The sequence below is a fragment of the Ahaetulla prasina genome, chromosome 7 (assembly GCF_028640845.1).
Source record: "Ahaetulla prasina isolate Xishuangbanna chromosome 7, ASM2864084v1, whole genome shotgun sequence".
In the NCBI taxonomy this organism is placed as follows: Eukaryota; Metazoa; Chordata; class Lepidosauria; order Squamata; family Colubridae; genus Ahaetulla; species Ahaetulla prasina.
In genome coordinates this window covers 81,726,314-81,753,480 of record NC_080545.1, presented here as the reverse complement: position 1 = coordinate 81,753,480, position 27,167 = coordinate 81,726,314, and the positions used below count along the sequence as shown (strand labels likewise).

At 45.2% G+C, this 27,167-nt stretch overlaps 1 protein-coding gene across 2 annotated transcripts in view; it reads right to left on the bottom strand.

Annotated features, from left to right (window-relative positions):
• The window catches only part of SINHCAF (SIN3-HDAC complex associated factor), a 39,415-nt gene extending 16,905 nt beyond the window's left edge, over positions 1 to 22,510 (bottom strand). The window contains exon 1 of one of the 2 annotated variants that reach the window (XM_058190949.1): positions 22,379 to 22,510. The gene's annotated coding sequence lies outside the window, so the exon portion shown is untranslated. The remainder of the gene's footprint in view (positions 1 to 22,378) is intronic. The other variant, XM_058190948.1, reaches the window with a different exon arrangement.
• Positions 22,511 to 27,167: the final 4,657 nt, after the last annotated feature.

The following is a 27,167-nucleotide window of genomic DNA, read 5'->3' as shown; positions in this document are numbered from 1 at the left end:
CCAAAGAATTGAGGCCTTTGAACTATGGTGCTGGAGAAAGCTCCTGTGAGTCCCTTGGACCAGTGGTGAAATCCAATTTTTTTTTACTATTGGTTCAGTGGGCGTGACTTGGTGGGTGTGGCAGGGGAAGGATACTACAAAATCTCCATTCACATCCCACTCCTGGGGGAAAGATGTTGCAAAATCTCCATTCCCACCCCACTCTGGGGCCAGCCAAAGGTGGTATCTGCCTGTTCTCTGAACTACTCAAATTTTCCATTACCGGTTCTCTGAACTGCTCAAAATTTCCGCTACCAGTTCTCCAGAACCTGCTGGATTTCACCCCTGCCTTGGACTGCAAGGCAACCAAACTGGTCAGCCTTAGAGGAGATCAACTCTGCCTGTTCTTTAGAAGGCCTGATCCTGAAGATGAAACTCAAATACTTTGGCCACCTAATGAGAAGGAAGGACTCACTGGAGAAGAGGCTAATGCTGGGAAAGATTGAGGGCAAAAGAAGAAAGGGACGACAGAGAACAAGGTGGCTGGATGGAGTCACTGAAGCAGTAGGGGTGAACTTAAATGGACTCCGGGGAATGGTAGAGGACAGGAAGGCTGGAGGAATGTTGTCCATGGGGTCACGATGGGTCGGATACGACTTCGCAACTAACAACTAGGTAGGCCAGAAAGGAGACACAACCAGATAAGCTAATTCTATTTTATTGTAAAGCTACATTAAAAGAATCTTGCAAGTTTGGAAGCACAATTCTTCTATCATCTCCTTTACATCTCAGGAAATTAGGAAGTCTCTTCTGCTACCCATTACCCTAGCTGTGGGCTATGTTTTTTTCCCCCTTATTTGATGGTTCTCTATGTACCATCTCTTTGCCCTGTCTCCTAATAAGGTCTTTTCCAAATACCATTACAGAAGTCATATTTGCAGTTATAGTAATTGGGTTTTGGTTTAACAGCTGGTGTTTTATTTTAGATTATTAGTCCTGTCAGGACAACAGGATTTGGCTAAGCGGCATCAGATTAGAAAGCAAGAGATGGTGAATTCAAGTCAAGAGTGAATTAGAGTGATTTTGGGCCAGTCACTTTCTCTCAGGCCATTTCACCTCACAGATTTGTAATTGTGGGGGAAATGGGAGGAGGAAGATTTGCTGTTTTGAGTAATTTTTAAAAATAATAAAGGAGGGATATAAATGAAGTCAAGAAGATAAACAATAAATCAAAATAATAAACAATACATGCAACAATATTGAAAGAACAGTATTTTTTGATAAAATTAAATTACACACTTCTTACCATCTCATCTTCCACCTACAAGCTTTTTCCAGATTTTGGATTGTTCCATGGCACAAATGTTTACATCCATCAGAGGTGGCTGCTATTGTTAAAAAGCATCTATAGCTTTCTGAGTGCTGAGTGGGTATTAAGAATTAAACTGGTCCCCACCCACTAAGTTGCAATCAGGAACAGATTATGATACAGTCAGAGGTGGTATTCAGCCGGTTTGGATGAACCGGAAGTGGGAATCGTGGGTGGGGCCATCCCAGAGGGTGAAATGCTCCTGGTTTGGACCGGATTGTCCGATCCGGTAGCGATGGTGGCGGGTGGTTTGGAGAACGGGTAGCAAAAATCCCTGCCCTCCCCATGCCCAGTTCAGCCGCGCGATCATCGGAGTTTTTTGTTTTTTTTTACTTTTAAAAGCATTTTTTCTTCGGCCGAAAAAAAAAAGTAAAAAAAAAGTCTCTGATGATCACACGGCTCACCTGGGATTGTCAGAACCTTTTAAAAGCATTTTTTCTACAACCTCTTCAGCTGAAGAGTTGTAGTTGTAGAAAAAATGTACATGTCATATTAAAAAGACAATATCTCATTAGTTCTCATGCAAAATTTGGCAATGCCACAACATTTGGGTAACTTTTAATTAATAATGATGATAAAGATATCAACCTTGAAAAATGCTTTTAAAAGGCTTTTGCGATCCCAACTGAGTTGCCTGATCATCAGAGGCTTTTTTTTTCTTTTAAAGGCAAAAAAAAAAGCTTTTAAAAGAAAAGAAAAGCCTCTGACGATCAGGCAACTCAGCTGGGATTGCCACAGAAGTCTTTTAAAAGCATTTTTTTACAACCTCTTCGGCTGAAGAGGTTGTAGAAAAAATGCTTTTAAAAGTAAAAAAAAAAGTTGGCCACGCCCACCCAGTCACATTACCCCCCCCCACCAAGCCACGCCCACAGAATTGGTAGTAACAAATTTTACATTTCACCACTGGTGCATCCGCTCGCCCAGGCTGTACGCTTTCCTGTTTAGGTACATTTTTGAGGCCGGGCGCATGTGTGGAAGGCGCGCGAGAGCAAAGCGCATGCATGGAGGAAGGCCGAGTGCATGTGTGGGCTCACATTTTCAGTGCTGGGCAAACCAGTAGTTAAATTATGTTAATCCCACTCCTGGATAGAGTACAGGGAGGAAAGATCCATTGGAGCAGTTTCATGAGCCAGTCCCTAGCTTAATTTCCGCAAGTGGAGAGCTTTTTCATGGCCCATTCTAGGGATCAGATTCACCCAGGAGGATGGCTAACTTCACCAGATCTGATTCATGAATCTACATCTACACATTGTAATGGAATGTGTGGATGACTTTCCTTGGGGAAGGAGGGGAAGAGATGCTACCTAGGAAACAATCAGACTGTCAAGGTTCCAGAAAATCCCTCCTGCAGAAAAGACTCCAAAGCCAACATCTTTCAAAGTTCTTTTACTAGCATAGGTAAACTGGCACAGTTAGATGAAAACCGAAACTGGGGATTCCGGTTCGTCCCTCAGTAATACAAACCCCAAGATCTCCACCCTCATGACCGCTCTGCCGGTCACATGCTCCAATCCTCAACCAACCTTCTCCAGATGCGACCTTGACTGACCTTGACCGGCAGGAAAAATGCTGTTATGTCTAACCATCCCTTGCACTACCACCCTCCTCCCCTCCTCCTTTCCCACAGAGAATGTAACAGCGTGTGGAAGCCTTCGGCCCAGTATGGCTTCCAAAGCTGACACAGACAAGAGAGGCAGCAGTTTCCAGTCAGAAAGAAACTTAGGAAGGACCTTCCCTAATAAATCAAGCAGTTTAAAATGGGGCAGAAAGTTTGTTCTTTCAGACTTGCAAGATTCTATGTCGCCTTGCAGTAAAGTACAATTAGTTCATTTGGTCATATTTCCCTGTCTAGTTTACCTGGGAATGCTGACATACAACATAGTAAATTGACTATACCAGGGGTCTCCAACCTGGCAACTTTAAGCCTGGAGGACTTCGACTCCCAGAGCTGGCTGGACGGCCAGTTGGAGACCTCTGGACTATACTATGACTAGGTTTGCAGAAAGGAAAAACCAAACTAACCACACTATGGTTTAGGTCCAGTATGTAAACCGAGTCAGGTTTATCACACAGTATCACTCAAAAATTAGATACAGGTAGTCCTTGACTTACGGCCGTAATTGAGCCCTAAATTTCCATTGCTAAGCGAGACAGTTAAGTGCGTTTTGTCGTTTTACAACTCTTCTTGATACAGTTGTTAAACTAGTCACTGCAAGTTGTTAAGTCAGTCTGGCTTCCCCATTGACTTTGTCAGGTCACCAAAGCCGATCACACAGCCCTGGGACACTGCAGCCCTCGTAAATATGAGCCCATCGCCAAATGTCTGAATTTTTATCACATCACCACAGGGATGTGCAACAAGTCACAAGGGTGAATAATGATTTTAAGTCATTTTTTTTCAGTGCCATTGTTAACTTTGAAAAATCACTAAACAAATGGTTGCAAGTTGAGGACAACCTCTAGCTAGGAGGGAGAGGGAGGATATTCCCCACCCCCAGAGAGCAACTTTCATTGTGCAACTGGCTGGCTTTCTTCATTAAGAGCCTTTCTAGGACTTTCCATAAAACCAGCTTATCAAGAGCTGCGTCCTTGAATCATTGCCTGCAAGAGGTTTCTACTTTCGGAATCGGCTGAGGCCAAGTCTGTCTTGCTTCCAAGAGACAAGGACTAACTTAGTGCCTTTTGTTCCACTGATCATGTAGGAGTTGCAAACAATAACACAGGCAGAAAGAATCTTCAAACAGGATGCGTTCCAGCAGGGTTTTCACCCACTTGTCTTGCTTCAACCTTTTCTCCAATTTCTTTTTAAACTTCCATCTTTTTCCAACGGATACATTTTAAAGCAGCCATCACTGTATTTTATGGGTGAATTACACTGGACTGGACATTCTTACCTTCTACTTCAGCCCTCCCAACTGGTGTTTTTGAAAAGCCACAATTTCATAAAAGCTGTCATTCCTCAACATCTATTCTACCTTCCCAGTTATGACAGCAGCACCACCTCTGGTATCAATGAGCAGCTCTATTGTTCAGTGGCGTAGTTAGTTCAAAGAGAACATGTAAGTAAAAGACTTACATTCCATAAGTCAACAGTGCTGAGTTTAAAGATGAAAGGTGAAAAAAAATGCAAGAAACGTAAAGGCTTCATTTGGTTATAAATCATTATTTTGACTGATATTGTTCACTTCCTCTTTTTATTCAGTTCCAACATTAATCTAAGACAAAACTAAAACCTCTTGAATATGACTTGAGAAGCTATTTGGCAAATGATCTACACAAAAGAGTTATTTATCAGCGAGGGAATAAAACAAAACTATTGAGAAAACTACTTGTTAAATTCCATGATAACACCCCAACTTTCTATATAATTTTGCAGCCATCACTTATGCATTAAAAGATAGAACACTACTGAATTTAAAGTTATGAAACCTATAAAATTATCGTGCCACCACCAGAAAGAACTCTTTCTTCCTTAAGAAACAACAGAGGTGAGAAGGGAGTGTTGTCTTACCTGAACATCCCTTCTTGGAGAGGGGAAAACGGCCGTCAGGACTGGGTAAAATCTCCTCGTTGCTAATTGGACCGAGTCTTTAATTTGTTGTTTGTGGTCCCCGCCTACTCCTCTTTCTTTCCAGCTTTTTCGGCGAGGATCCAACTGCAGGTCGTCGTGTTGTACTGAAATGAGAGAGAATTAGCACCCTCCCGCCCCTGAACCCAGATTAGACAGTCGCCTTGGGTGGGGCTGACAGCCGTTTTCCCCTCTCCAAGAAGGGACGTTCAGGTAAGACAACGCTCCCTTCTCCCAGTCGGGGAAAACGGCCGTCAGGACTGGGACATACCAAAGCCCAATGTCTTACCGGGAGGGTTGATGGCGGCCTGTCATTGTTGTTGCGAAAAAACCGTCTGCAGGACACGTCTGCCAAACGCAGCGTCAGCCGACGCGTAGGAGTCCACCCGGTAGTGTCGAATGAACGAAGAGGGAGTGGACCACGTCGCCGCTCTGCAGATCTCCTCGATTGAAGCCTGGGCTCCCCAAGCAGCAGAAGATGCTGCGCTCCTGGTAGAGTGTGCCGTAATTTTGCGCGGCACCAGGAGAGACTGACTCTCATATGCTGTGGCTATTGCAGCCCTGATCCACCTGGCCAGGACCGACTTGGTCACCTTCTGACCCAGAGAAAGTGGTTGGAACGAAACGAAGAGGGCCTTTGTCTTACGGAAGGTCGATGTTCGATCAATGTAAATTTTCAATGCTCTCCTAACGTCTAGAGTGTGCCACACCTTTTCTAAATGGTGCCTGGGATTTGGGCAGAAATTAGGCAGTACGATTTCTTGTGTCCTATGGAATTGACTTGTTAACCTTCGGGAGGAAGGTAGGGTCTAGACGTAGCACCACCCTATCATTGAAGAAAGTGCAGAGGTCTTGACGAATTGATAAGGCCGATAATTCCGAGGTGATGGCTATCAGAAAGGAAACCTTCAGCGACAGAACACGGAGAGAGGCATCTCTAAGTGGTTCAAACGGTGTCTTGGTCAGAGCATTGAGCACCGCGTTCAATCGCCAAGATGGAAAGCGGTGTACAACAGGCGGGTTGACATTGTTAGCACCCTGGATTGTTGAATGAGAGGCTCTTTTGAAAGGGATATAAGTGAACCACATCTCAGGACTGACGAAATCGCCGCCACTTGTCTCTTGAGTGTATTGGTCGCCAACCCTGAATCGAGACCTCGCTGCAGAAAAGCCAGAATGTCTAAGACGGAAGCTGAGGAGGCCACTATACCTTGAGATGCGCACCACCCTTCAAATGTGCGCCACGTGGCCTCGTAAATTCTTTTGGTAGAGTCTCTGCGAGAGGCTAGCATGGTGGGGATGACCTGATCTGGAACTTTTGCCCTCGCTAAGACGCTCCGCTCAATCTCCACACGGCTAGGCATAGCCATTGCGGTTCGGGATGTCGAACTGGTCCCTGGTAGAGAGACACCTGGTTGTCCGGAATCCTCCACGGTTCTCGAATTGACAGAGTCATCAGGTCCGCAAACCAGGGTCTCCTGGGCCAGAAGGGGGCGACCAATATTAATTCTGACTTCTCCGAGAGGAGCTTCCGTATTACTCTGGGGATCAGCGGAATTGGTGGGAAGGCATATAGGAGGCCCCGAGGCCAGCTGCTGCGTAGGGCGTCCACTGATTCCGCTCCCCAAGAAGGGAACCTCGAAAAGAACCGAGGCACTTGATTGTTGGTCTCGGAGGAGAACAAGTCCACCACCGGGAGCCCGAAACGGGATGACAACTCGTGGAAATTCTCTGGGGACAAGGACCATTCCGACTGGTCGATAGTCTGACGGCTGAGGGAGTCCGCCGTGCAATTTTCCGTCCCCGCAATATGTTCCGCTCTTATTGAACTCAGATGGGATTCGGCCCAATGACCTAGGGTAAGGGTTTCCGTCATCAACGAGCGAGAGTGAGTGCCTCCCCATCTGTTTATATGCGCCTTCGCTGTCACGTTGTCCGTGAGGATAAGGACATTCCCGTCCCGGATGAAATCCTTGAAGGCCATGAGAGCCAGACGGATGGCACATAGCTCCAGAAAGTTGATGCCGTGGCGGATATCTGCTGGGGACCACTTGCCCTGAGCCAGGTGTTGATCGAGATGAGCTCCCCATCCTGACAGACTGGCGTCGGTGGTGATGACTACTCTCACTGGTTCCCTGAAGATCGATCCTCTGGCTACCATCTCTGGATTCCACCATGCCAAAGAGTCGGCTACCTCCCGTGGAAGAGTCACCCATCGCCTGAAAGGACAGAGTCGGCTCCTCTGGTGTGGCAAGAGAAACCACTGCAGAGGCCGACTGTGGAGGCGAGACCATGGGATAATATTGTATGATGATACCATTTTCCCTAGGAGTTGGGCAAGTTGGTCTAGAGGGACTGACTGTGAAGACATAGAGATGCTAGCTAACTCAGTTAAACTAACCTGACGTTCCGCCGACAGGTAGACCATTGACTTCTGTGAATCTATCTGAGCCCCTAAGTGGACGATGGTGGTAGACGGAAAAAGATGACTTTTATCCCAATTAATCGAGAACCCGTGTGATTGTAATACTTCTAAGGTAAGGGAGATATCCCTGTTAGCTCGTTCCTGAGATGTTGACAGAATGAGAATATTATCTAGGTAGGCCTGAAGCTTAACGGGAATCCCCCGAATGTGGGCCATTAGTGCCGCCATTACCTTAGTGAAAACCCTGGGGGCCGAGGACAACCCGAAGGGTAAGGCCCTGTATTGATAGTGAATGCCTTTGAAGCAAAACCGGAGGAATTTACGGTGCTCTCGTCTAATGGGAATATGTAGATAGGCTTCCATCAAATCAATGGAAGCCATATAATCCCCCGGCCGTATGCACTCTAAGATGGAACGTAATGAGTGCATTTTGAAACGGCGGTACACAATGTATTTGTTTAGGGCCTTAAGGTCTAGAATAGCTCTCCAGCCCCCCGACGGTTTGCTTACTACGAAGAGTCTGGAGTAAAAACCCTGTTTTTGTTGATCAAAGGGAACAAGTTGAATAGCCCGGATAGCTAGAAGATGGTTGACCGCTGACTCCACGAGGGAGACGCTCGAACCGGGCAAAGTAAGAAAACCGTCAGGGGGGTGGAGATGAACTCTAAGGCCAGACCTAGACGGATGGTATCTAGGACCCACCGGTCTGAAGTGGAAGAACCCCATTGGGAAGAAAAATAAGCCAGCCGGCCTCCAATGGGAAGATTCCCTACGGAATTATTTGAAACGGTTGAACGGTTTGCCCCGCCCCCCTCTGAATGGCTTGCGGGCGGTGAATTTTGTCCCTGTTCTAACCTGGTCGGCTCGCTGGGAGTTTTCTCTGTAAGGTGAAAATCGTTGTCTTCAAAACCCTGAACCTCCGAATTCGTGGCCCCGAAAGGAAGAAGAAGAGGAAGTCGTGAGACGAAAATAGGGCTGTTGACGTAGTTCCCCTCGCCGCGATAAAGATGGCAACACCTTCTTCTTGTCCTTAGTTTCCACTAGAATCGGGTCCAGAGAAGCCCCAAATAAGTGTGAACCTGCATAAGGAGAGGATGCCAGACGCCACTTATTTCGGGTGTCCGCTCGCCAATGGCGGAGCCAGAGGAGACGGCGAGATGTGACCGTAGACCCGATAGATTTCGCTGAAAAGCGGGCAGCATTCAGTGTGGAATCGGCTGAGAATTCTAAGGCCGCGATGACCTTGTTAAGGTCCTGATGAGCTCTCACGTCTGATGCTGATATGCGGCCCTGAAGCTGCTTGAGCCACATAATAGAATTTCTATTGAAAAATGAAGACGCTATGGAGGACCTGATGGTCCAGGCCGAGGCTTGATGGGACTTGACGAGGGATTGGTCCGCTCTTTTATCTTCCGGACGAAGAGCCTCATTTTCCGGACCCGTGACATGAGAGGTCGTTGTTAGGGCGACTACCGGAGCATCCACAGTGGGCACCTGTAAGATATTTTCGAGATCCGGAGCGCAATTATAGAACGTTTTGTCTGTGGCATTGGGGTTAGAGCCTGAACCCGGATGAGACCACTGTCGCTGGACCACGTCCACGAACATTTTGGGTGCCGGGATGGTTTCTGCCACCACCGTGGGCTCCACAAAGAGGCTAGTTGAGGTGCCAGGCAGGGACTGAGGATCTGCCAGCGGGGCTTGAACCGCACCTAGGCCCGTAGTTGCTAAAGCCTTAAACAGAAGGGACCGAAACAGATGGGGTTTGAAGAGCCCCACGAACAATGGTTGATCAGGCCCTAGCCCCTCGTCCTCCGACAATGCCTCTCCGACGTCTTCCTCTTCCGATAATGAGGCCTGACTGTCCCCCTCGGTGGATTGTTCCCTATGAGGCCTAAGCATGACTGATTCTGAAGTGGAAGTCTCATGTGCTCTTTCACCTTTACGTGGTTTGGGGACAGAAATGGGAGCAGATTCCCTTTGCAGAGATAAGGCCAGTTCCTGGCGTATAGCCTGCTGAATCATCAGCCCAAAGGAATCAGGGAGTTGGAAAACTGGCAGCTGTGGTAATGTGGCCTCTGGTTGTCGCATAGGCGCTCCTGCCCCCTGGGTCATATTGCCTGACTGGTTAGGAAATGGGCCTGGAGTATTTTGAAGTTCCATCTCAGAGAGAGTGCGGAACAATGGGGCAACTCCAGCCTGGGCCGAAGGCCAGGGAGATGTCCTGTCTGGAGACCAGGATCCAGACCCTTGGATTGATTGTGAAATGATGCCTGGGCTTGGAGGGGTAGGGAGGTCTACCTTATCCCTCTTCCCTCTTGGTGAAGGGGATCTGTGGGCCCTCCTGGAGGCTTTGGAAAACACCCTTTCCAGAGCCTTATGACACCTCTCCTCTGCCCTAGCCCCCTTCTTGGCCCGGGTTACTTTCCTACCCCTGGGAGGGGAAACCCGAGGGTCAGAAGATGTGCCTTCCCCAGGATTGTCCTGATTAGCAGCTTCTGGGGGTGAAGCAGGCAATTCTGGCTGGGAGTTACTGGCGTCCGCCATCTTGATATTTTTTCCCGCCAATTTAGGGCCGCCTTGGCCTACTTACTGTTCGTAGAATCCTGTGGAGGCTGCAGGAGAATCGGCCCACTAAAGTCCAGCTGGAGGGACTAATGAACTGAGTGCAGGATCCAAGCGGCCAAAAATAAAATGTCTCTCTCTGTTTGTTTGTTTGTTTGGTTGTTTGGTTGGTTTTTTTTAGGCCGCACGCACCAGAGGCCGCCGCTCGATTGCCGGAGAGATAGGGCGAGCCACTAGCCTGTCGGCTTCAAGCGCGGCTTTCTCAAAAACTCCCTGATGGTGGTAGTGGGAGCAAGGCAGGAAGCTCCGTGAGGCGTTGGTGGCAGTGGGAGCGAGGCGGGCAGCGAGAGAGATAGTGAGAGCCGCTAGACGGGAGCGCATCGGGGACGTGCCTGTGAGCCTCCCGATGTCCTCCTCACCGTTCCGAAAATATTGCGGCTCTCCGCACTTCGGGGACAAGCCCGTGAGCGCTTCTCAGCTGTTTGGCTGGCCGGGCGAAAAAATAAAAGGGAAAAAACGCCGAGGCCGCCCTCAGCGGGCTCGGGAGCCACTCCCCTCTCACTGAAGTCTCCAAAAAGTAAAAAGACAAAACAAGGTACAAAAATAGAAGCCAAAAAACAAAATTATAAAAACTATAAAAATTACAAAAAATTTCAAACCTGGAAAACCTCAAACTCCGCTCACAAACCCTGAGGTAAAATTACACGTCCGGTCCAAAGCAAACCGAGTCGAAAAAGCTGGAAAGAAAGAGGAGTAGGCGGGGACCACAAACAACAAATTAAAGACTCAGTCCAATTAGCAACGAGGAGATTTTACCCAGTCCTGACGGCTGTTTTCCCCAACTGGGAGAAGTTGTGATTCTATGTAATGCTTTGGATCAGGAAAAGACTACAACAGTAATCGCAGCCGTGAGCTTCACATACTGTAGCAACCGCTTTGCCCAGCACCGGAAAGGTGAGCATGCGTGCATGCTCGCTTTGCTCACACACCTTCCACGCATGTGTGCGGTTTCACAAAACACGGCAATTTGCTCATGCATGCGGCATCAAAAACACAGCAATATAGGACGGGATTTTGCCTGGGTAGGGCGGGGGCAGGCCCACCCCCACCCCCAAGTCGCCACTACTGGTTCACCCGAACCGGTCTGAACACCACTTCTGATCATAGCCCTGGTGAATTCCAGTTCTACCAAGCACAAGACAGAGAAAGGAAACATAGCATCAGATAATGAAAAGGTGAAGGAGAACAACATCTGTTCTCCAAATATCTGGACCACTGACTTAAGTTCTACTACTTTACTCTTGCGGCTGATTTATTTATACAAGATGTCCCTGAGATGAGATTCATAAGCAAAAACCAAAACCAAAACCCTTATTCTAAAGGAGTCTAAAGCAGATGTCTGATATCACAGTTCTGCTGTTGGGGGAATTAAAGACCCATGTGCCTTTTTGCGGGAACAGAGTAAATAAACTGTTGTGGCCCGCCAGCTGCGGAGCTGCAGCAGACTCGGAAAGTGAGGAAGTTGGGAAGGAACTTGGATCAGTCCTGGAGTCTGGGGAAGGCTCTGATGAGTGCAGAGATAGGGCCAGGGCCATCTGACAGTTATCAGCTACCTTCGGAGTCAGAGATAAGTGGGGCTAAAGAACAGCTGAACCCTGTTCCCAATGTGTGCATAGGCAGAGCTGCCAAGAGAAGGGAACAGCTAAGGAACAAGGGCCGACTCAGGAGTAAAGTGGATGGTGGATGGTGAATGGCCCCTCCCATATGGAATAAAGAGGAGGAAAAGGGGAATGGAGTTTGCAGGAGACAATTAGTTCATTTCATTAGTGTGAAGATCTGTTCGTGACTCTCAGAGACTCCTTGCCAAGTATTTTCTTGTAGAGCATTGCCTTTGGAAGATATCGGCCTGCAGCTCTCCAAGCCTGATAAGGTCTGTGGTTGTAAATTCATCCTTGAAAGACTGTTTGCCAGGACTTTGCTAGATGTGAATGAGAGGAATTCACATTAGCTTAATAAAAAGGGGTTTTGTTGAGACAAGAAGTCTGTTTTGTGCTTTTGTGAAGCCTAGGTCAGAACAATAAACTATAAGACGGACATTTCTCAGAAAGTTTTCTGGAAATAACCGTTTTTTTTAAATGTTGGAATTATTTGGTGCAAATTCCTCCTGCCAAACAAGAGGAGGAACTAAGTAGCAGAGTAGCAGAAAATAAGGAAGATATATGGCCAATCTCAATCCAAGGTAGTTTTATTCTTGCCTGGTTAAGTACAGGTAGTCCTTGACTTACAAACACAACCTAGCCCCAAATTCCTGTTGCTAAGTGAGACACTTGTTAAGGGAGTTGTGCCCCATTTTACAACTCTTTTTGCTGGCTGTTAAGTGAATCATGTGGCCCTTAAGTGAATCAGACTTCCACCCATTGACTTTGCTTGTCAGAAGCCGGCTGGGAAGGTTACAGTTGATGACACCTTGACAGTACAACCGTCATAAATGCATTCCAGTTGCCAAGCGCCTGAATTTTGATCATGGAGATGCTAAAACAGTCGTAAGTGTGAAAAACAGTCATAAGTCACTTTTTTTCAGTCCTGCTGTAACTTTGAATGGTCACTAAACTAATAGTTGTAAGTCAAGGACTATCGGTATGCTCACTCATTTTAGCAAAATTATAAGGCAGAATGAGCTCTGTGTACATAGCAAAGAGAGCATTAGTAAATTGTAAATGCCCAGAAAATTATCCCATAATGCATTGTAGAAATGCAACTATAAACAAGGCAATAAACAAATAATTGCAGCCTGGCATGCTGAAGAAGCCCTATAAATATGAAAAATATCAGGCAAGTAGAATAACAAATTGTGCTGGATGCCACTGGCTATGCTGACTAGGATTCAATCCAGGTTATAACACAGCCTGGTAACACTGTTAATTGTGGTCTTAAGACATCTGAAAAGTGCCGTGTTGAGGAAAAATGTCTTAGAGGTACAGTCATGTAAGATTATAACAACGGCTTCCCTCACTTTATTTGGAACTTAGCAAGTTATGGGACTTTGCTTTCACAGGTAATCCTCACTTACAAACCACGATTCGGCGTGAAAATCAAATGACCACACCCAACCTACAGTGGAAGTTCATCAGTGCCCATTGCAGTCATTAAGCATATCACCACAGTGTATTAAACACACCATCACATGACTCCAACTTGCAACTTCCTGCTGGCTTCCCCATTGTCAATTCTTGTTGGAAGGCAGCTGTGAAAATCACATACCACATGGCCCTGGAATGCTGCAACTATTATAAATACGTGCTGTTTGCCAAGCGCTCAATTTTAATCACGCTACTGAGGGGACACTGTAACTGTCATAAGTGCAGGGACAGGTCATAAGTCACTTTGTTCAGCTTTGTTTTCGCTTCAAACGGTCATTAAACAAATGGTTGCAAGTTGAGGACTACCTGCATTTAAGTTTTTTAAAAAATAGTGACATTTGCAGCTGATGGCACCATCATGCATGATGTTGCGGATTCAAAAAATAAGAAAAATTAATGTACATGTCATATTAAAAAGACAATATCTCATGAGTTCTCATGCAAAATTTGGCAATGCCACAACATTTGAGTAACTTTTAATTAATAATGATGATGATAAAGATGTCAACCTTGTTATTTTCTTAAGTTTAGTTCTTTTACCTGAGATTTTTTTTGCACCTACAACCTCTCTAAATCCTTTTTTTTTTTTTGACATTTGCTTTCCTAAGCCATATTAAACATAGACAAAGCAGTGCAGCCCCAACATGCTAGACAGCAACTGAGAAAGTCTTTAAAGGGAAACATTTACCATCCTTCCTAACTTCAGGGCCAGCCTCGTGTTGAGGTTTTCAATTTCACGATGAGGATTAAGTGGACTGCTATTTCAAGGAGGAGGATTTTCTTCGAAATCTGTTCAATTGTTTGTAATGAAAAGCAAGTAGAACATCAATACTAAATATACGTTTTGACTTCCAAGATTACTTTTCATAACCCAAATTGCCTGTAATGGAATGAGTGGATGACCTTGGGGGTGGGGTGGGGGTAGGGGACAAGGGGAAGAGATGCTGCCTAGGAAACTATCAGGCAAGAGAGGCAGCAGCCTCCAGGGGCTTAAAGGTCAGAGAAAGAGACTCAGGAAAGACGCACCCTAATTGATCAAGCAGTTAAAAGTGGCAGAGGGAAGTTTGCAAGATTCTGTTAACGTAGCCTTACAATAAAGTAGAATTAACTGTCTGTTTCCTGTCTGGTTTACCTGGGAGGGCTGACAGGAGCTTAAAATTCCCTTGCCGCCAGCGTAAAATCCTCCACCATTAACAGCAGCCCAATGTGGCAGATCATTTACATTTTAGTGAATGAAGTGATACTAATTCAGCTTTGCTGAGTCTGGACTTTAAAGTGATATTAAAGCAAAAAAGAAAAGGGGAAAAAAAAAACCCTGAAAGGGCAGAATGTGATGGCTGATTTCCTGCCATTTTGAACGGGAGGAAATGTGTTACGTAAAAGCCCTAGAATAGGTGTTGCCTTTCCCCCACCTCAAATAATGTGCTTTTCTTAGCCACAAGAATCAGTCCGCCTTTGGCACGCAGAAAAGGCGCATTTCTCATCTATGTATTTTCAATTCTCCACAATACATCTCTGGGAGCCTAGCTGTGACAGAAACATCCAGGTGTGAAAACATGTGGGAGCTTTTATAAAAGGATAACAGCTGGAAAAACTTGCACCCCAAAAGAACTCATCAATATTTTAACTAGGCTCACTCTCCCCCTTCCCCAATTTTCACAGCTGAAAAGCATGTATTTTCATTGTGCTGTTAAAATGATACACTGGAGTCCACACACACCCTTAGTATGCAAACTCAATACTGCAAGGTGCTTCACGTCATAACGATCAGAAACTGTTTCTGCCATTACGAAGACTGCAGCAGATTGCAGTTTATTTATTCTTGTTTCGTCCCAAAGCTAGATAGGATCAAGTGCAAACTCTCTCCTCCTGGATTTTAAAATGTACAAAAGAATAAACCAGCAGGGCATTTCCAACTAATCTCACGAGCAGCCTTTTTAACTCAGGAATTTACTCCCTCCCTTGCTGGAGTTTTCAGACCACAGAGCAGGCTTCCCATCTCAGGGAGAATTCCTGATAGGCGGGAGGCTTTGAAGACAAAACACTGTCTCCTCTTTGACTGTATCTAATGCAAGGGATCCCTGAGAATACTGAACAGAGCGGGACTTACTTCTAACTCAATGGGTCTGTTCAGGGGTTTCTCTCTTAGATGAGTTCAGCATTGTTGTATGTGAACAGAATTCAGTTCCCACAGTATGGATGAGAGCGATTCCTGTACTTTTAGCTTAAAAGAGCCACGCTTGTAGCAAAACACCCTTTCGCGCTTCACCCCTTGTTAAAACTATGGCAAACAATTTTAAAGGCATTCATTTTCAGTCCAGGGACAAAAGATACCAAAGAAAATTTCTTTTCACCACGGGAATAGATATTCTGTCAAGGGAACTGGAAATAACAGCTAGTTAGTGCACTGTGCATATACACACATTCCTTTTTCACACCAGCAAAAATTGTGCTACACAACTGGAATCTTATGTGTCAGGCCATAAGATGTCAATATGGATCAATATACATCTTACATGCATCAATATACATCAATTCCATAAACAATAAAATGGTGGTCCGAAATGTCCAGATTCTTTGGCTGGCTGAATCTTTTCCATTTTTCTGCAAGCAAGTGAAGACAGTTTCATTTCAATGTGACCTAAGCTGCTAGTCCTTAAGACTGTGCTGGCAAACCTATGGCACGCATGCCAGAAGCAGCACGCGAAACCGTCCCGTGCCTAATGTGTGTCCTCACCGGCTCCTTGTCGCATTCCTGTGCTCAAACGCGCGCTGGTCAGCTGGTTGTTGCGTGCTTGGTGACGGCAGACCCCGGAAGTGTGGTGGTCCATCACGCATGCGCGAGCCAGCACCCGGCCTTCTGGGTTGGCGGCTCACATATGCGCGATGGACCGCCGCACTTCCAGGTCACCAGCACCATGCGCGCGACGGCTAGCTGACTGGCGCATGTTTGAGCACAGGAACATGATGGGAGCCGGCAAGGCCACGCATTCAGCACGGGACAGTTTTGCATGACACTTCCAGCACGCGAGAACGCTTAAGGTTCACCATCACCACCTTAAGATCTACTTTTCTCCTATTTCTCACTTGCTATTTTTGGACTTAATTGAATTGCTTAAGGTTGGTCCTTTTCCTGTTCTATTGTTGGTGCAGAATGACATACTGTATAAAAACTATCATCCCCAAGAAAAGGGTTGTAAAACAATCCAGGAGGATGTTATACATAGAGGAGGAACAAATATTTAGCTTTTAGCTGGAAAAGATATTCACATTATAACAATAGCACTTAGACTTATATACCGCTTTACAGCCCTCTCTAAGACAGAGTCAGCTTATTGCCCCCAACAATTTGGGTCCACATTTTACCCACCTCGGAAGGATGGAAGGCTTGAGCCTGGTGAGATTGTAGTCAGCCGGCAGTCAGCAGAAGTAGCCTGCAGCACTGTATTCTAACCACTGAGCCACTGTTATGATAGGATTATCAACTTGTGGTCTAGGGAGCAATACTGTATATCTGTGATGTTATTGGCCTTAAACTGAAGTTGGTCCTCAAGTCTTAAAGTTGCCAAGTACCCCTGATTTAGATGCACCTCTGCAGTTTCAAGCAGGATAGTGTATCTTTCTCAGCCCTATAAGAGATGCCAAGATTGAACCTGACACTTCCTATGTGTAACCCATGTGTTCCTTTGCCATAGTTTTCACCAGTAAGGTACATTCAAGGCCATAAAATCCAGAATGCTTTTGTTCAAATTCCTCTGTACATTTAAGTATATGTTAGACAAAGGAATTCTAGTAAAATATTAACAATTCAAAGGCAAAGCAGCATAATATTTTCATGAAAAGTTGGCCGCAAAAAACTATTCTAAAAATGTTACTGAGTTGAGCATTTGGCACACATACTGTGTTGCAAAGACCATCAAGCTTCATTATAATTTCTCTAGCAAGAAAAGCTGCCTGGGTGATCTACTAGCAAGCTACTATCTCTTTGCCTTGGAATTCACAACAGTGCATTTTTTCTTCTCAAGGTTGTTGCTATTAGAATTCAGACACCAAAAGATAATTTGTTTCTTAAAAGTTGCTATGGAAAAAAGATTGATGCAACAATCACTAAACTTCCCTAGATTCCCTGACTTGGTTAGCAAACTTTTGTATTTATGACCAAAAAAGGGCATTTGCAGTTACTTGGAAAAGATTGTTATACACAAATTAATATTTATTGTTGTTCATATAATGGTGGAAGGAAGAAAGGATGGATTCTCCGCTTTAAAATAATTTTTATAATGTGGTACATGAGGTGCAGAAGTAAAAAAGGCAGAATTTGAGCAGATGTACTTATTTTTTATTTATTTATTTATTTATTTATTTAAATTTTTATACCGCCCTTCTCTGAGGACTCAGGGCGGTATGTTTATGTTTCCTTGGAACTGAGGACTTCATTTATGAAAGCTTTGAATTCAATGCATGTTCTTTTTATGTTAAACTGTGTAAGGCTGTAACCAGTGGCAATACCCAATAAGATCAAAGGTATTTTAGGAATAAGCTGCTGTTGCATCGATGTGAATGCAGGAATGCTGAACAAAATGGGATAAGGTTTTGACGAAAGGCACCAGTCAATCAATGTGGAACACCCACATTATTGAGATGGGAAAAAATGTGCTTGCAATGCCCTGTTTCAAAAGTTCTCAACCTTCTTTGCCTTTAATATGCATCACTGCCCTTAAGGGATAGGAGAAATTATAAATTCAAAATGACTGAAGTGGAAAGGCATTTCCAAGCAAGGAAGCAATAAAAACAGTATCTGCAACTGAGAGAAAGGCCACACCAGGGCATACAAGCAGGCTGTGCCTCAAACAAAGACCACCCATCTGTGTCCACCTCTGTTAAAGCTGACCTACTTTTCAAAATAGACCCCAGCGCATCAAGGAAAAATCAGAGGCTTCCATCCTGTAGCCCCAGGAAAGGCCACATCACAAAGCCTTAGGAACTGAATTCATCAAGATCTGCATTGCCAAATCTTTTTTTTTTTTAAAGGCAAAACTCAGGAAATATTAAGGGCTTCCATAAGTTACAATACAAGAATGATACTCCTCACCACTCCTTTCCCCGCCCTAATCAATCTGGACACCCAGAACTTTATGGTTGCTTCAGGCAAGATTTCATTAATAACGACAAAATGACAGGGTAGGGAGGGAACTGCAGAAGTAAAAACAAGGTTCCTGCAGGGAAGCTGAAAAGCCTCTTGCAATCCTCCTCTCTTCCCAGTATGTGCAGTTTTCTTATTTTCTTTTCAACCAGTTTCATGTTTTAATGCCAAATAATGAGAACTCATTGCCTTGGTGGCTTCAAAGGGATGCAAAACATTTGTCTCCTAGATTGTACAAATGCTGTTGAGGGAGGAATAGCAGAGTTGGAAGGGACTTTGGAGGCCTTCTAGTCCAACCCCCTGCCCAAGCAGCAGACCCTATGTCATTTCAGCCAAATGATTATGCAATCTCTTCTTAAAAACCTCCAGTGATGGAGCACCCACAACTTCTGAAGACAATCTGTTCCACTGATTAATTGTTCCAACTATCAGGAAATTTCTCCTTAGTTCTAAGTTGCTTCTCTCCTTGATTAATTTCCACCCATTGCTTCTTGTCCCGCCTTCAGGTGCTTTGGAGAATAGTCCCCTCATCATCTTTGCTGCTCTTCTCTGCACTCTTTCTAGAGCAGAGGGTCTGCAACCTGTGGCTCTGGAGCCACATGTGGCTCTTTCATCCCTCTGCTGCGGCTCCGATGCTCAAAATATGCTTCACAACTGCCAATGTGTGACACCTGTCGGCACATGATTTATTGAACTTTTCGACCCACCTTTTTTTTCTGAGTTCAAAATGTTTTTGTTGCATGCAGAAACAAAAATGTGTTTTCTCTGTAGCAGGTAATTGCTTTCATAAATGCAAAACACTAGTTTTTTATACATAGCATAAAGGTAAGAAATGATATATCTGGTGTTATCTTCATTTTAGATGTCAGAAGGGTTTTGTGGCTCCCGGTGTTTTCTTTTCTGTGGGAAACGGGCCCAAATGGATCTTTGAGTGTTTAAGGTTGCCAATCCCTGTTCTAGAGTCTGAACATTTTTTTTAAAGGGGAGAGATGGATCATATCCACTGTCACAATTTTTTTTAATGTCAGTACATTTACACCTACAGGGGATGTGGTGACTCATTGGCTAAGACGCTGAGCTGGTTGATCGAAAGGTCGGCAGTTCAGTGGTTCGAATCCCTAGTGCCGCATAACGGGGTGAGCTCCCATTACTTGACCCAGCTTCTGCCAAGCTAGCAGTTCGAAAGCATATAAAAAATGGAAGTAGAAAAATAGGGACCACCTTTGGTGGGAAGGTAACAGTGTTCCTTGCGCCTTTGGCGTTGAGTCATGCCGGCCACATGACCACGGAGACGTCTTCCGACAGCACTGGCTCTTCGGCTTTGAAACGGAGATGAGCACCACCCCCTAGAGTCGGGAACGACTAGCACGTATGTGCGAGGGGAACCTTTACCTTTTTTATATTTGCACCCACCCCACCAATTTCCTTGACATTCTAGTGCCCAGTGATCACCAGAAAGGGATCACCAGCACATGGTGTAACTTACTTTGGACTGGACTGGGAAAAGTCAAGTCAGAATTCGGGCCCTCAGTTTTACTTCCAGAGTTGGGGAGGTGCCCATCTCTGTACACATCCCCAACTAACCTGAGTTTAAGTGGATCTCGATTCCCCCAATTAACTCCGTTGCATGGCTTTTGCGGATACAACCGAACCCACCAACTACGACCAAGAATGGCACAACCAAGCCAAAGATGCCCTTTTTAAGTCTACCCGGTTGTGCGAACGAAATCGTTGCGCTTTCAAGTTTTACTCCCGAGGTTTTGCCGCAGAACAAAAGAGATGGAAAGGGGGCTTGCTGGCCCCGAGTTTCCATTCATCTCGCTCCGCGGCACTTCGCTGAAGATCTCCACCCACCCACCTCCCAATCGCAGCTATCCGGGGTAGGGGGAAGAAGAGTTTATTGTGAGGATGGGTAGGTGGGCGCGCGGATAGTTAGCTGGCTGCTGGCGGGCGAGCGGGCGTGCGCGCGGTCTCCCTATTAACCCAGAACTGGTTCCTCCTCATGGCTCTGCCCTGACGTAATTCAAACATGGCAACAGTTCCGACTTCAAAGCGAGCTCGACCAGACCTCCCATAAACAGGGCGCACGAGGCGTGGAAGCGCAGCGCGCCCCAACAGCCAGCGGAAGAGAAGGGGAAAAAAAACACACAAAAAAACACGCCCGCCTCGCGCGGGCCCCAAAAGTTTCCCCAAACAATGATCCCCGCGTGGGCGCGCGGCTGCCGTGCCCACCGCTCCGTTTCGCATCCGTCGGGCGGAGGCGCTGCTTCCTGCTCTCCCGGGCACCTAAAAAACACGCCTCTTTCTCTTCCCTTTTCCCTGCGCGGCAACGTGATGCCTCGCGACGGCGGGCATGCACCGCCGCGAAAAAGTTTTCACCTCCGAGAGAAAAAGTCCTGAGGGCCGCCGCGCTTCAGCGCTAAGAAGGCGCGTCCGCAGCGCGCGGGAGTCGCCCCCCTCCCCACACCCGGCCACCCCGGCTTCGGCCCTTCTCCTCAGAGGGTCCATGTCAGGGGGGGCCGGCCGGGGCGCGGGCGCCGAGAACCGGCCCAGCTCGCCAAACACGAGAGCCACATGCTCAGGGCAGCCCTTTGTTTGTTCGCCCTCACCAGAAGGTGGAAAAAGCCCAGTTCCTCTTTCACCTGAGAGGAAACATTCGCCTTTCCCGGGAAGGTTTTTTTTATTGGGGAGGGGGGGAGAGTGAATAGAGGCGGCTTTTTTTTATAAGAAAAGGCGAGATGCAAGTGGGATTTGCAGAAACCGTCCGCGGGAGTTTGTTCTCCTCCCCGGTCGGGCTTTGAAGATGGCAAAGCCCCTGCCTAACCCAACCCACCCCCACATCGCTATCACCACCCACTCGGTTCCGGCGACCAATGAGACAAATATATGCAACCGCTAAATCTTTGGAACTCTTTTTAATAAAAATCTTGCATACTAAAAAGAACGTGACGACCTGCTAAAGAACATCAGGCTGCACTCACCTACGAAGGCTTCTTTTCCCTCCGCCCCAAAGTGTCAGAACCCACAGTCGACCTTCGGGGATCCGGAGTGTTAAAAACTACTTACACGCCGCTTTCCCATCCCGGCTGCTTTTCACTCTGGAGAAACGCAGACAGACTCTCGCCCCCCCACCCCACCCCACCCCACCCCAGAGCTTCCATTCGCTTCTCTGCCCCGCGTAACGCAACTTATTTTTCTTCAATCCCGTCTACAGGTGTAATATTCTTTTCGAAGGTCCCGGGGAAAACGTTCGAAAATGGAACGTTGGGATCGGGATCGTTCTGAATTCGAACTTTACGCTCCTGGGTTTAGGAATCCCGAAGAGAAAAATCTTTAAACACGTTTTGTGTCTTCCCTCCCTCCCCAGCCCTGTCCCGCTTCGCTTCTCCTCCGTCGCTAACGCCGCGTCCATAGTTGTAACGGACCACGCTGCTCCGTCCGCTGCAGCCACCAATGCGCTCCCTAATGAGCAAACGGTGGCTGCCATCATTCCAATGTTATTTTGCTCCCTGATGCACTCGCTAATGTTCCCCCGGGATTGCTCTTTAGTAAAAAGAAGGTAACACAGAACGGCAGGTCTCATTTCTTCCCCTTTCCCCTTATTTTTAGAGCTTTCTCTGCTATTTCGAAAAATTGTTTTTAAAAAGTTTAGCGACCGCTAAAACTAATTGAACCCGGAGGATTCTAGTCACTCAATCACGGTGGAAATCTTTAACTCCATTAAAGCATTCATTGTACAATTTACTTTAAAGGAAATCCTAACAGGTCCAATGGATTTTACTTCTTAAGTAAGTGTGCACAAGATAACATTCCCTTTAGGGTTGTACCCAGCAATCTGGTCTCCAAAGCACTTATTTCTTCCAACTATTTTTCTCCGAGGGGGAAAAAAAAAGTCGTTGTCACTGGCCACATGTTCACAACAATGCAGTCAATCTCTTCCTACTCCGATTCATCTTTTTCCGCAATGATGCGCATTCAAAACCTCCCACGAAGTTTCGATGATAATACCTTTTATCGATCTTCCCATCTAAAAATAAGTATTTTCCCAAGTCATCCCTGAGTTTTCCTAGAGATTAGCTTTTCAAAAAAACTGCATTTTGCACGCATGACAAAACTTGCCAGAATCCCTATCAAGACCGCTCTTTCAAACAAACGCCAAGACTAACCGACAAACGCCGAATTCCCTCACCTCCAACCAAAACCGATCGTGGGCGGTGTGCCGCGATGGGGTTCCCTGGTCCACGCTCCGCCACTTTTCCTTGTCTCGCTCCTGGCGTCTGGAGAGCAAGCAAGATCCGGAATCATCGGTTTAACTTTTTCAGTCGATGTACGCATGCGCCGTTCCCACGGGCTGAATTCTCAATCGAACTATTTTGCATATGCGTACCATTGTCCTTTTTAGGGAGAAAAGGGCCGAGCGAAAAGCCTGGGAGAGAAAAGCGGAGGGGAGGGTCTAGCCATTGTGACGTAGGCGACGTCAGGGATGAAAGTAACGCCTGGAGGAGGAGCGTTCGAGCAATTGGCGGGTAGATTTGGGGCAAGGTTGAGATCGGTGGCTGCTGCTTTTGGGATGTTTGTGAGTGTTGCCCTTTGTCAGGTTAATACAAGAATTCCTGCAGGCGAGGAAAACGGCTTCTGCAAAAAAGGAAGGCTTCCATCTCCCCCGAATTGGTAGTACCTGTCATGGGGAGATGAGACTCCTCCAGACTACTTTAGAAGCACCTGCTGAGCGTACTAGGCATTCCTGCCGCGCTTGGCGACTCCGTAGTGCTGGCTCCCGGAGAAAAGCTGATTTATTTTATTTATTTATTTATTTATTTTGTCACAACAGTATATATAAGCATAAGCATGAAAGTAACTATATAATATATAAGCATATATATAAGTATGTAATAACTATATTAATTGGATATAATGAAAGGAAACAATAGGACAGGAACGGTAGGCACATTTGTGCTCTTATGCACGCCCCTTACAGACCTCTTAGGAATGGGGTGAGGTCAATAGTAGACAGTTTTTGGTTAAAGCTTTGGGGATTTTGAGAAAAGACCACAGAGTCAGGTAGTGTGTTCCAAGCATTAACTCTGTTACAGAAGTCATATTTTCTGCAATCAAGATTGAAGCGGTTAACATTAAGTTTAAATCTATTGTTTGCTCTTGTATTGTTGTGATTGAAGCTGAAGTAGTCTTCGACAGGAAGGACATTGCAATAGATGATTCTATGAGTTAAACATAGGTCCTGTCAAAGGCGGCAGAGTTCTAAGTTTTCTAAACCCAAGATTTCAAATCTGGTGGCATAAGGTATTTTGTTGTATTCAGAGGAGTGAAGAACTCTTCTTGTAAAATATTTCTGGACACGCTCAATTGTATTGATGTCTGAAATGTGGTATGGGTTCCAGACAGGCGAGCTGTATTCAAGAATTGGTCTAGCAAATGTTTTATAAACTCTGGTTAGTAGTATATTTATTTGTTGCAGGGAAAAATCTCGCATTGGAAACTGCGGCTTGCAAAGCCGGCCAAAGCTCCTCCTTGGATGCTCACATAGGTAATGTTTTGGTGGGCAACCCTTTTTTAAACCCTGAATTGTAAACGCATTTGGAAAAAAAATTCCAAATGTTGCATGGAAAAAGCTATAGGTAGAATAATACGACATTTTCTTACTCTCATTATATATATATATATATACACACACATACATATACATACATATATACACATGATATATACACATGTACATAAAATACTGTGCAAAAGGTTTTAGGCAGTTATGCAAAAATGTTGTAAATCAAGAATGCCTTCAGAAATAGAAGTGTTAATAAAAGTAAGGAGACATTTCCTGCCAGTTGGAACAATTAATCAGTGGAACAACTTGCCTCCAGAAGTTGTGAATGCTCACTGGAAGTTTTTAAGAAGTTGTTGGACAACCATTTGTCTGAAAAGATACAGGGTCTCCTGCCTAAGCAAGGGGTTGGATTAGAAGACCTCCAAAGTTCCTTCCAACTCTATAAAGATTCTCAGTCATCCAGGTCACTGTTGTCCCAAAGATGCTTTTTCAGGCAGCAACTGGACTTTATTGTTTTTTTTTTCTTTTGAAGACGTTTCGCTTCTCATCCAAGAAACTTCTTTGAGACTTCCAACTCTGTTATTCTGTTAAATAGTTTATTTTGATCAGTTAACAAAATGGAAAGTAAATGAACGAAGAGAAATCAAGATCAAATCAGTATTGGGTGTGACCAAATAGTTTTAAAGTTAGGTTTGCACATTTCAGAAGGCTGCATGAATCACCTAATAGTTCAGAAGGGTTTCCACGTTTAAGTGAGTTTTTTCAAAACTAGAATTTGGGGAGTTTGGCACTCAAAACAGATTTTTCAACCATTAAGTTAATTACTGAGTTCACACAATATACCAACTACACCAGTGGTGAAATGTAAAATTTGTTACTGTGGGCGTGGCTTGGTGGGGAAGGTAATGTGACTGGGTAGGCATGGCCAACTTTTTTTTTTTAACTTTTAAAAGCATTTTTTCTACAACCTCTGGCTGAAGAGGTTGTAGAAAAAATGCTTTTAAAAAGCTCTGACGATCCCTGAGCTGTGCAATCATCAGAGGCTTTTTTTTACTTTTAAAAGCATTTTTTTTGGCTGAAGAAAAAATGCTTTTAAAAGTAAAAAAAAAACCCTCTAATGATCGCGCGGCTCAGCTGGGCATGGGGGGCCCTAGGGATTTTTGCTACCGGTTCACTGAACCACCCACTGCCATTGCTGCTGGATTGGGCAATCCGGTCCGAACCAGGAGCATTTTACCCCTGAATTACACAGTTCGTTTGGCATAGGTTTAGCATATTCTCTGAACTGTTTTTGACAAAGCATGGTTTATTAATCATCTGGGGTATAAACCCACCAATAATAGTTTATTCCATAAACCATGAGGACAGGAACCATGATTTAGTTGTTGCGTGAACACAGCTCTGTCTAGCAGTGTTCATCACTGACTTCCTGTTGCCTATGCATTCTTCCTAACAGAATGTTAGATTAAGAAATCCTTTCTAAATGGCTCCCAATTACAAGTGACAATGAGGCTTTTCTAGTAACTTCTTTTTGATACTATGATTAAGAATTTTTCATAGTTCCACTGGCCACAGAATTCTGGTCATCTAGTTTAATCTAAATGTACATTAGCAAACTGGACTTTTACATTTCGTTTTTCTGCCTACTGCTATAATGTTATGTGGCATCAATTTCCAGAAACAATTCTGATACCTTTTAAAACACATAGCAGGAGAGGCTTTTATCTTTAAGTAAAACACATTCAAATAAAGAAGTAAATGGAATTAAGGTCTGAGTAACTTAATGGAGCTGCAAATTTGTTAAGAGCAGTTTATGTAGCTGATTCAGGAAGGATGCATCAACTTCTTTGACTTGGACAGATGTTAAAAGTTCATTGATTTTAAGTCAAGCCTTGATATACTAGAGAGAATTGCAAATGTGACAAACCCACTAATTCCCAGTTCTGGCAATGTCGCTATGCAGAGCAAATTGCTCTGCTTTAACTATTAAGTGTTTTGTCTTCTGACTTTCAGTTTTGCCAAAGCAAGTAGAGGCCACATCTGATTAGGTAAGCATTTGGTTGCAGCTTGATTTTCACATATGCTTCTTGTTATTGTATTTCCTTTAATGTGGAATTTTCTTGTTTACAATACAGAATTGTAGTAGCATCTTGAGTGACTAAGGAAATTGTACTGTAAGCCTGGATAATAAATATACCATAGCTATATTTTGGCAGAAGACACCCAGCCACACTGAAACATCTATTTTCTACATGTTTAAAAGGGCAGCTGATACCTTTCTCAGGGGAGGTTTGTTTTTTACATCCGCGTCAAGCTATAAACAATATTATGTGCATAAGTGGAGAACCTATATTAAAAAATGCATCTCCTTCCAAGCTGAGTTTGTATTGGAGGCATTGGACTGGAACTCTTCATTGAAAACAAAATCAATTGAGATGCTGTACTGTTCACAGACACATCACATTAGTAAAACTTTCAACCCGGCCATAGAAATGTGCTTAAAATAACCATACAACATTAAAACAGTGTTTTTACGTGTCAGTGTAAAGCTTGTAACAATAAATTAGCACATAAGTACTGTGTTTCCCTGAAAATAAGACATATCTGGATAATAAGCCCAATTGGGCTTTTCAGCGCATGTGATAATATAAGCCACCCCTGCAAAATAAGCCCCCCCCAACATGCATGCGCAGCCGGTCCCGCCATTTCCTCTGGTAGCTTGCCGCGCAACCAAAATGAGTTGAGGCGAGGCCGGGTGTTCTTTGCACCGTACGGGCGGCCCAATACATCCCACCCCATTCCAATCAGCAGCCTGACTGCTTCCCCTCCCCACCATCTCTTTATTGAGGGGTGGCAGGTGGAGCAGGCAAGAAGCGTGGAGCGAGATGGGAGAGCCTTGCTTTCTCTTCTCTCCCCCCCCCACCGGGCATGGCAGGGCTCCTGCCCCTTGCTTAGCCACCCACCCCTTTTAGAAATGCAATTTGGGGTGGCAGGTGGGGCGGGCGAGAAGCGGGACCCAGGTCTTACCTTTCTAGCTCCATTGCTTTCCTCACCATTGTGTCCAGGGAAACACGCCATAAGAAAACCTCGCGAGTTTGAGAAGTTTTATTCAACTCGCGAGAAGGTTTTGGGGTGGGGTGGGATGTGTTGGGCCGCTTGGCCAGCACAAAGAACAGGAAGGGGAAGTGACAGGACATCCAGTCCCATGCTCGCCACCTCCTGCACCCCCAAAATAATAAGAGCTCCCCCCCCAATAATAAGGCCAAGTCCTTATTGGGGGGGGGGTGTCAAAAGAAAATAAGACCCTGTCTTATTTTCGGGGAAACACTGTATAAGCTGTAGGATTACCTTTTCCTCTGGATTTAAGAGCCAGTTTGGTGTAGTGGTTAAGATTGTGGCCTAGAAACCAGGAGAT